Source organism: Acomys minous (assembly GCF_964271855.1).
Source record: "Acomys minous genome assembly, chromosome: 5".
Lineage (NCBI taxonomy): Eukaryota > Metazoa > Chordata > Mammalia > Rodentia > Muridae > Acomys > Acomys minous.
Window position 1 is genome coordinate 17,060,769 of NC_140494.1, and position 8,952 is coordinate 17,069,720.

Consider the following 8,952-nt stretch of genomic DNA (forward strand, 5'->3'; position numbering starts at 1 on the left):
ATAGAGAAACTGTGCATAGGTAATATCAAACTTATCTATAACCTTGAGTTTTCAGAACTCCTTCTCGTACCTACTTCTGGATCATTCTCCTTATAAATCTACCTTACAACTTTTTTTTACAATGGGGAAATCGTTAATGTTTAAACTCTGCTGTGAATTGCACTGTCTGAGCAATGAAACTTGGTCACAGAATCATATACAGCCACTTTAAAAACAAGGTTTGACTCTCCTCTGAGAAGCTCATATTCATGCTGGCTCGTTACCAATTTTGAAAACTTTTTTCATGAATTAATTAATTTCACATTACGTCCCCACAGGAGCTTCCCATCCCTTCGCCCCTCCAAGCCCCTCCCTTGCCCTTCCCCTCCTCTCATCCCAAGTCTTTTTCTCCTCAAAAAAGGGGAGACATCCCATGGATATCAACCAGTCTTGGCATATCAAGCTGCAGTAAGACTAGGTCCATCTTCTTCTACTGAAGCTAGACAAGTTAGGGGAAAGGACCTAGAGGCAGGCAACAGAGTCAGAGATAGCCTCTGCTCCTTCTGTTAGGAGTCCCACATGAAGACCAAACCACACATCTGTTACATATGTGTAGGGGGCTTGGGTCCAATCTATGGATGCTGTCTGGTTGGCAGTTCAGTCTCAGTGAGCAACTATGGGCCCAAGTTAGTTGATTCTGTAGGTTTTCTTGTGGTGTCCTTGACCTATCCTGCTCCTTCAATCCATCCTCTCCCTCTTCTCCAAGGTTCCCGGAGCATCACCTAATGTTTGCCCTTGGGTCTCTGCATCTGCTTCCACCAGTTGCTGGGTGAAGCCTCTCAGATGACAGTTATGCTAGCTTCCTGTCTGTAAGTGGGTGGGCTCCCACTCATGGAGTGGGTCTCAGGTTGGACCAGGCATTGATTGGCCACTCAATTTCTTTTCCCTATTTATCCCTGCTCATCTTATAGGCAGGAAAATTTGTGGGTCTAAGGTTTTGTGACTGGGTTGGTGTCTTCATCCCTCCATTGGAAATCTTGCCTTGCTACAGGAGTTGGCTGCTTCAGAGTCCATTATACTACCATTGAAGAATTCAAAATCATCCCAGAAATCTCAGAAGTGCTATGGCAAAATCTGAACCAGTGGCATAGAGATTAGACTAGGGACCATCACACACTCAAACCACAAAAAGACAAGAAAAACACATTGGTTAGAGGGGAAAGTATATGTGCCAGACATAGATAGTAAACATAGATGTATAGGTATTAGATGAATCCTTAAAATTAAGAATTAAAAATTAAATATTTGAAACTTTCTAGAGACCAATAAGTATGGGAATCTGTGATGTTTTCTATTCTTTTTGCCTGAACTTATTATGCCAACTCATAATGTCATTGAAATTTTTAATAAAGAACATCTAACTTTAATCCTAAAGGTATTCAGACAGAACAAGTAGGGGTGACCTGATTGACTTCCACCTTCACCCAGACTCAAAGGAACACAATTGTTTTCTTGTTGTTTTGGCTTGCTCTGTTTTATTTTGGCAGGTATGGCCTGACATTAAAAACAGCATCTAACTGAGTATCCCCAAATGATCTTGGACTTGAAACCCTTCTGTCTCAGCCCCTCGAACACTGAGATTATAGCTATGTCTCCCCACACTTGACAATTTACAGAGTTGTAAAGCATAGGCCACTAAGATCTAAATTCTGCATCAACCAAAGATAATTTTCATAACTAAGAGCATTTATGTTTTCACATGAAACTTTCAAATGTTTTTAAATATTCAAATGTTCGGGAACTGGCACACATTTGCATCTCTCAGAAAAAGAAAATCAACCTGTGTCCTAACTCAAGTCAACAGAAGTCAACAGAACTCTAGTCAGTCACTATATAAGAATGTTTCAGCCATCGGTAGACCAGATGTACCAACATGGTCCCATGAGATTGTAGTGAAACTTTAAAAAATCCCTAAGACCTAAATTTTTATTGTACCCTTTGTGTTGTTAAATTTACAAACTTGTGCCACTGTGTTAGAATTACATACTTTGTTCAGTGCAGGAGATAAGCTACATCATAAAACATAGGTGCATTGGAGGATGACTCATTTATGCTTTCACATGACAAAATGGCCCAACGATACTTCTCCCAGAATGCAACCCTACTGTTAACTTACTTGTAACTATAATTCACAATGAATAAGTCTTGATCATAAGGAATTCAAGTGATAGATAATTTTTATGTACAATTATGAATAATAATGGAGTTCAACTATGAAAACATTATGATCTCTTTTTAAATAGCTACAGAAGGGCTGGGGATGTAACTCGGTTGGTAGAGTGTGCTTGCCCCTCATGCAGGAGCCCATTTTGATCCTAGATACCAGGTTTGGTGGCTCATGCCTGTAATCCCAGCACTCCAAAGATAGAGGCAGAGGAATCAGAAGTTTAAGGTCATATTCAACTGCATAGCAAGTTTGAAGCCATCCTGGACTATGTGAAACCCTGTCCCCATCCCCCTGAAATATGGCTACATAAATATTAGATTTGTGATTAGATTTGTCTTACAAAGAAAATCCCAATTCATGGTGAATAATGAAAAGGATGAAAGAAAAATAATAAAAGATGGCATGAAGGGATATACATTGTTTTGTTTCTTCTTTCAAGTTGAATATATGTGATTAAACCATAAAAGCTTATCAATCAAAGAAGCAATAATTCTTTTGATAAGAAAATATTATAAGATATACTATCTACCAAGGAAAAGGGAAGAGAAAGAAAGCCTCAGACTGTTTAGCCAAGACATAGAATATCTGTTTAGGCAATGTTTGGATTGCATACATTTAGGAATATTTTATAAAATACAACAACAAAAAATTAATATATACCAAATATAATGTATGTTATTATAATCTAAACACTAGGAGTAGCTGAGGCAGGAGAATCATGAATTGGAGGACAATCTAGACGATATAATGGGTTATAGTCTAGGCTGAGCTGCATAACCAGACCTTTTCTCAAAAGAGTACTGAAAGAGACAGCTCAGCAGATAATAGGACTGGTTGCTCTAGGAGAGGACCCAGGTTCACTTCCCAACACCCATGATGCTCACGACCTTCTGTAGCTCCACCTCCAAGGGGATCTGCTGCCCTCTTATGGCTTCTGTGAGTACCAAGCACTCATGTAGTATACATATTAACATCCATACACACATACATGTACATATATATATGTACATGTATGTGTGTATGCAGACATAACACTCATAAAATAATTTATTTTTTTAATAATCTCAGAATAAATTTAATACAAATATGAAATCAATTTTAAGACTCCCAGAGGCTGGGGAGATAGCTCAGAGGCTAAGTGCTTGATGTCTGGGCATGAGAAGCTAATTTCATACCCCTGGACCTGCATTCAAATGTTGATTGTTGGGAAAGAAGGTAAGTTGTGATCCTAGCTCTGTGACATCAGAGCCTCAGCATGTCTCCAGGCCTGCTGGCCTGATAGCTCAAAATACTGGACAACAGATGGAAAATATCTTCAAGAAGCCAACAGCCCTGCAAAACCACGTAAGAACCTCCAGGCCATTGTCATCTCTTGTGGAATAGCAGTGCACCAAACATCTAATGATTTAAAACTAACTACTTTATTATATCTAAATACGCTGTGGGCTAGAAAATCAGGCAGCACTCAGGTAGATGATACTGTTTTACATGGTGCCACGCACGATCTGTAGGGTCCAGTACAGTTTCAATGTGCAAATGGCGAAAACGAACAGGCTCGCCAAGTACTTCCAACTACATTGTTGGCATAGGCATCATGACACAGCCAAACTCCTTACACAGAGGCTTGTGGTACCCCACAAAAATGTTCAGAGGCCCATGATGAAGCTACAAACTTTTCAGAATCTATCTTCAACAAAGCCAACACCCTAGGTCTGCTGTGTTTATTATACATGTCCCTAAATCTGGCCCAATTAGACTCACTTCTGGTACACATAAATAAGCTAGCAGCCATCTTTAATCTACCACAGATCCGATGCTTATGTAATATGAATTCTGCAAGGAAACAAGAAAAAGGTGAACAGGGAAAAGAGAACTGGTGACTGCAAAACAGGGCTAATGAGATGACCCTGGATGAAAAGATCAACTATGGAAGGATCCTGCCAGGAGAAATGAAATTAATTCCGGAAGAAAACAAGGTGAATAAGGACAGTGGTACACAGCATTGGCTGAAGCCATAACACAGGACTAGAGTACAAGAGAAGAGAGCAGTGTGAGAACAGAGGCTGAGGAACCAATCAAAGCACTGCGAGCTGGAAAGTAGTTATGTTTATACCTTAAATACTCACTTTTACAATGCTAAGACATCTGACAAAAAATAATTTTAAATGACTTTTGAAACAATGGAAAAACAAATGCAATTTAAGAAAATCAATCCATTCGGTAGAAGATAGAAAAGGAAGGCAGAGAAGGGAGTTTTCGTTTTGTTTTGTTTTTTCACTAATTAATAATTAATTAATTGATTGATTGACTTTACATCTTGGTGGGAAATTTCTCTCCCTCCTCTCCTCCCCTCTCTTCCCCCATGTTCCCCTCCCTTTCTTCTCTGTGAAGAGGGGGGGCCTCCCATGAGTACCAACCCACCTTGGCATATCAAGCAGGACTGCGTGCATGTTATTCTGTTGAGGGTAGACAAAGCTGTCCAGTCAGGGCAGAGGGCGCCAATGGCAGGCAACTGAGTTAGAGACAGCCCCAGCTCCTAGAGTTTTTAAAAGCACACACAAAAAAAATAGTATAAATAAATCCAAATAGCAGTTACTTTGTGAATATAAATAAACTAGGATTGCCACTTAAAATTGAGAAAGTCACAGAGTAGATAAATGTAAATAAAATGACATATAAGGCAAAATTTTCCTGTAAAATGACATACAAAGGAATTGCTACCTAAAAGAGAGCTAAAATAGACATAGATGTGGAAAGCACAGTGGAAAATAAAGAGGTGTCTCCATAATGAAAGGTACAACCTAGTAAGTGGAGACAATGATGCTGGATCAGTATCGTACAGTAGACAACACAAATTCAAACTACACATAAAACAGGCTTCACAGAGTCAACATCCTTCTTTCTCCAGGAGACAAAAGAATATTGGGAAAAAGCAAGGACTTCACAGTACAAAGTGAAAGAACACATTTTCCTCAAGCTAGCCATGTCTCAGCCTCTAAAGCAAGCCCAACCAATCATAAATATGTATATGTCTAGAAAGATATAGAAGATAGATTGGTGGGTAGATAGATAGAAAAATAGATAGATAGATAGATAGATAGATAGATAGATAGATAGATAGATAAATTATATATATATAACTATCATCATTCTTAAATACACTTTCAAATAATTCATATGCCAGAGAAATCATCTTAATTAAGTTTAGAAAATGTTTAAACAAAACTAGTCATGAAAAGAACATATAAAGTTTTGGACCACAAGGAAAGCAGAGAGGTGTCACATTTGAAAGTATGTATTGAAATTGAACATTGAAAATCAGTAGGTGAAACATGAAATAAAACTCATAAAATATGGCAGAATAAACACAGATGAAGTGAAATACAGCACCCCAAACTGACTCTAAAAGATAAGGACATTAGACTATCCATGCAAGCTTTTTTCTAAACAATAAGCTGTCTTCCCCAGCCCCAGGTCCTTCTCCCATGCCTGAAAGCAGAGCTGAGACAAGTACTTTTATGCAGTAGCTTATTTTAAGATATATCTCAGGAGAAAGGATTTTTAATAAAAGACCTAAAGGAAGGAAAGCAGAAGGAAGCCAGTACAAAAATCCATCATCAAGTTCAACATTTTGTGGGTGACCCATGCTGGGGATTCTCTGATGAGCCTCGTAGCACGCGTCTGAGGACTGCCTGCCAGAGGGAAGCCTGGCCTTTCTCTCCTGGCTCGCTGTATATTGTGTTTTCGGGTTGTACAAGAAAGAGTGACAGGTGTCCTGCAGCGCGCTACATCCTTAGATCAGGCGTTGGCTCACAGAAGACTGTTCTTTTATAAATAACTTCTCCCTTCCTTCCTCACTCAGCCTCACACTCTGCTGCGTCTGCCCCAGCGCTTTTGAGATCCAAACCTAAATGCGTTGCTGCTGGTGTGTGCGGGGGCCACTGTTGGTTGTTGGCACCTCCCTGACAGCGCCTTGTCTTGCTCAAGGGATGCTGTGGCCTGACCCTAGTAATGGAGCTGAAGGCAGTGAGGAAGGTAAGGGCAGATCTACAAGAAGATACTAACCATAGAGTTAGTATCTACCTGTGAGGACTATGCAGTGGATGAGACAAGGAAAAGCTGCTCTCTCTTAGCAGTGGGGAGGAGCTACATCTGGCATCTGATAAGTATGCAGATGTGTTCAGCCTCGTCAAGGGTGCAGATATGTCTAGCTTTTTAACATTGCCACATGAAGGCCGGATGTGGTGGCACACCTGTAATCCCAGCACTCGGGAGGCACAGGGTGGTAGGTCACTGTGAGTTCAAGGCCAGCCTGGTCTACAAAGTGAGTCCAGGCCAGCCAAGGCTACACAGAGAAACCCTGTCTTGAAAAACCAAAAACAAACAAAAAACATTGCCACATGATGTGGCCACCTATAATTACATTCGAGGACACATACAATCCTCTCTCTCTCTCTCTCTCTCTCTCTCTCTCTCTCTCTCTCTCTCTCTCTCTCTTTCTCTGTCAGATTTTGTATTGGGAAGACAGCCTTCAACATCCCACTCATTTCTATCCTATTCTTGATATCTGCATAGGTGACTTGTCCACACTCTCTATTGATGTACTTCTCTGTATACCTCTTAACTCCATGAAATACAATGCTGGACCAGAATTCACTGCAACTGAAAGTGATGTTCATCTCTTGAAACTCCACCATGGGGGTCCCTCTAGCATTCAAAGTTGGCTTTCTTTTATCTGACAGTGTACTGGTTTGTGCCTTTCACTTTCTTGAAGTTTCTAAAGAATTCTCAAAAAATCTACCAGGCTATGTTCCTTTTAATCACCATGACCCTGGGATGCAAAGGTCTTAGCTGTCGGTGACTGCTTTGTCTTCACCTACCCCTCACCCCAACGCTCTCCAGTGAAGTCCCAGTGCTTGTGATGGGAAGGTTCCTCATTCTTCATATAGGAACCTGAGCGACTGGGATAGAACACAACTCACATGCAAAGTACCCAGAATAAAACAGCTAGGAAAGGGGCCAAAATCCTGGGAAAGAAGTTGCAAGGTAGATTCCCTGGCTTCCTATCTGAGCCATTCTGTTTACCTGCAATGGAAGTTCTTGGTTTCTTTATGTTTAAGAAATGGAGCTAATAAAGGCAGTACCCACTTTCTAATGCTGCCATAGGTCCATGAGATTTCCAATCCAGAACTGTTACTATTTATTTGCATGATTCAAGGAGGGTTCAGTGTGAGAAAAATCTAATGTCGTGCCATGATCAAAGTGAACTCATGACCATTTTAGCAACTGGCTTCCCTGAATTGAAAATAAATCTTTGGTAGATGAGGATAAATTTGATAGCAGATTCCAATGGAGTAGTAAAATAAATAAACATCTAAAGTTGAAGGGATGTCTCATGCTTAGTTCTTTTAACAATAATGCCTTTCAAATCAGGAATTAATATCTCAGTATGCCTGTGGAATGAAATAATCCGCACAGGTCTTTCCCAGGCCATGAGATAACAGCATTCTAAAAATAAATTTCCTGATATCATTAAAACTTTAAGTCTAAGTGAGACCATCTAAAATATTCAAATCCTTTATTTATATTCTAATAATCAGTATTACTGAAAGATCATCAATTGTTCTGTCCCTATATTTAGTCTTCTGTGTTAAAATTAATGTTACAGATATCTTGTGTAACTAGGAGAAAAATTAGAAAATGTCTGACTGTATAGTCAGTGGCAACGAACCAGGGTGGCAAACACTCCTCACTAGTCACTTACAAGGCAACTGGTCCTCAGAACGTTGAATAGAATTTAGATTTAAATGAGAGTCTGTAGCTCTCTTGACACAAGAGTTTCAACTTTTAATTTTCACGAAGGACATCTTTCTTCCAGACATCCCTCTACTTCATGGTCTTACACTTCCAGATTAAGGGAAAATGCCCAGAGACACTTGGAAATGAGTCATGAATCATAGATGGTGCTCTTCTTTACTTTTGTCTTTCTGACTGCAATGGGAGGAGTGCATGAGGCACTCAGAAATGAAATCAGCATGAATTTACTGCAGTCCCTTTGCATCTGCTATCCCATTCTCTCTCCCAGAAAAGCTGTTTGAACTTACTCTCTCTCCTTTTGATCTGATATTACCTGAACACAGTAAGATGTACCCTTCAAACCTCGATGGCCAGGCCTTCTGTTCTTCTCTTGTTTCATGTCTTCCCAGCACTTACCAAGTATCTTTTGTATTTATTTCCCTATTATCAATCTCTCCCAATTACATTGAAAGTTCACAAAGGCATGGAGCACTTTATCTTATTTCTCCACTCCCTCCCAGTGCTTAGAACACTTGAAAAATAAAAACACAGGTATGTGGTAAATAAAAGAACAAATGTAAATTCCTAAGTGTTTATGATCCATAGATGAAGTTTTCCCCCTGGGTACATCAGTGGTCTTCCGTGATGTTAGGTGGAGTGAGAGTTAGGATGGGAAAGTCAAAACAAGGAGAAGCTTCCATCATTGAGTGGAGCAGAGTAAACTATAACCAAAGACCAGAAATGAAGCATTTGGCCCAAAGCATGAAAAGTTCTAACAGGTCACTTTCCCCTGAGCATATCTCTTTTCATTAAAAATTTCACTTGGGAAAATTAATTTTTTTTTTAGGAAAAAAAAAAAAACAGGATGCAGCCAGGAGTGGTAGCGCATGCCTTTAATCCCAGCACTCGGGAGGCAGAGGCAGGTGGATTGCTGTGAGTTCAAGGCTGGC

The 8,952-nt window shown here is 39.9% G+C and overlaps 1 protein-coding gene across 1 annotated transcript in view; it reads right to left on the bottom strand.

Annotated features, from left to right (window-relative positions):
* Positions 1 to 4,685, bottom strand: part of ST8SIA6 (ST8 alpha-N-acetyl-neuraminide alpha-2,8-sialyltransferase 6) — a 149,380-nt gene extending 144,695 nt beyond the window's left edge. The window contains exon 1 of the mRNA XM_084781441.1: positions 4,628 to 4,685. The gene's annotated coding sequence lies outside the window, so the exon portion shown is untranslated. The remainder of the gene's footprint in view (positions 1 to 4,627) is intronic.
* Between the last annotated feature and the right edge of the window lie 4,267 nt (positions 4,686 to 8,952).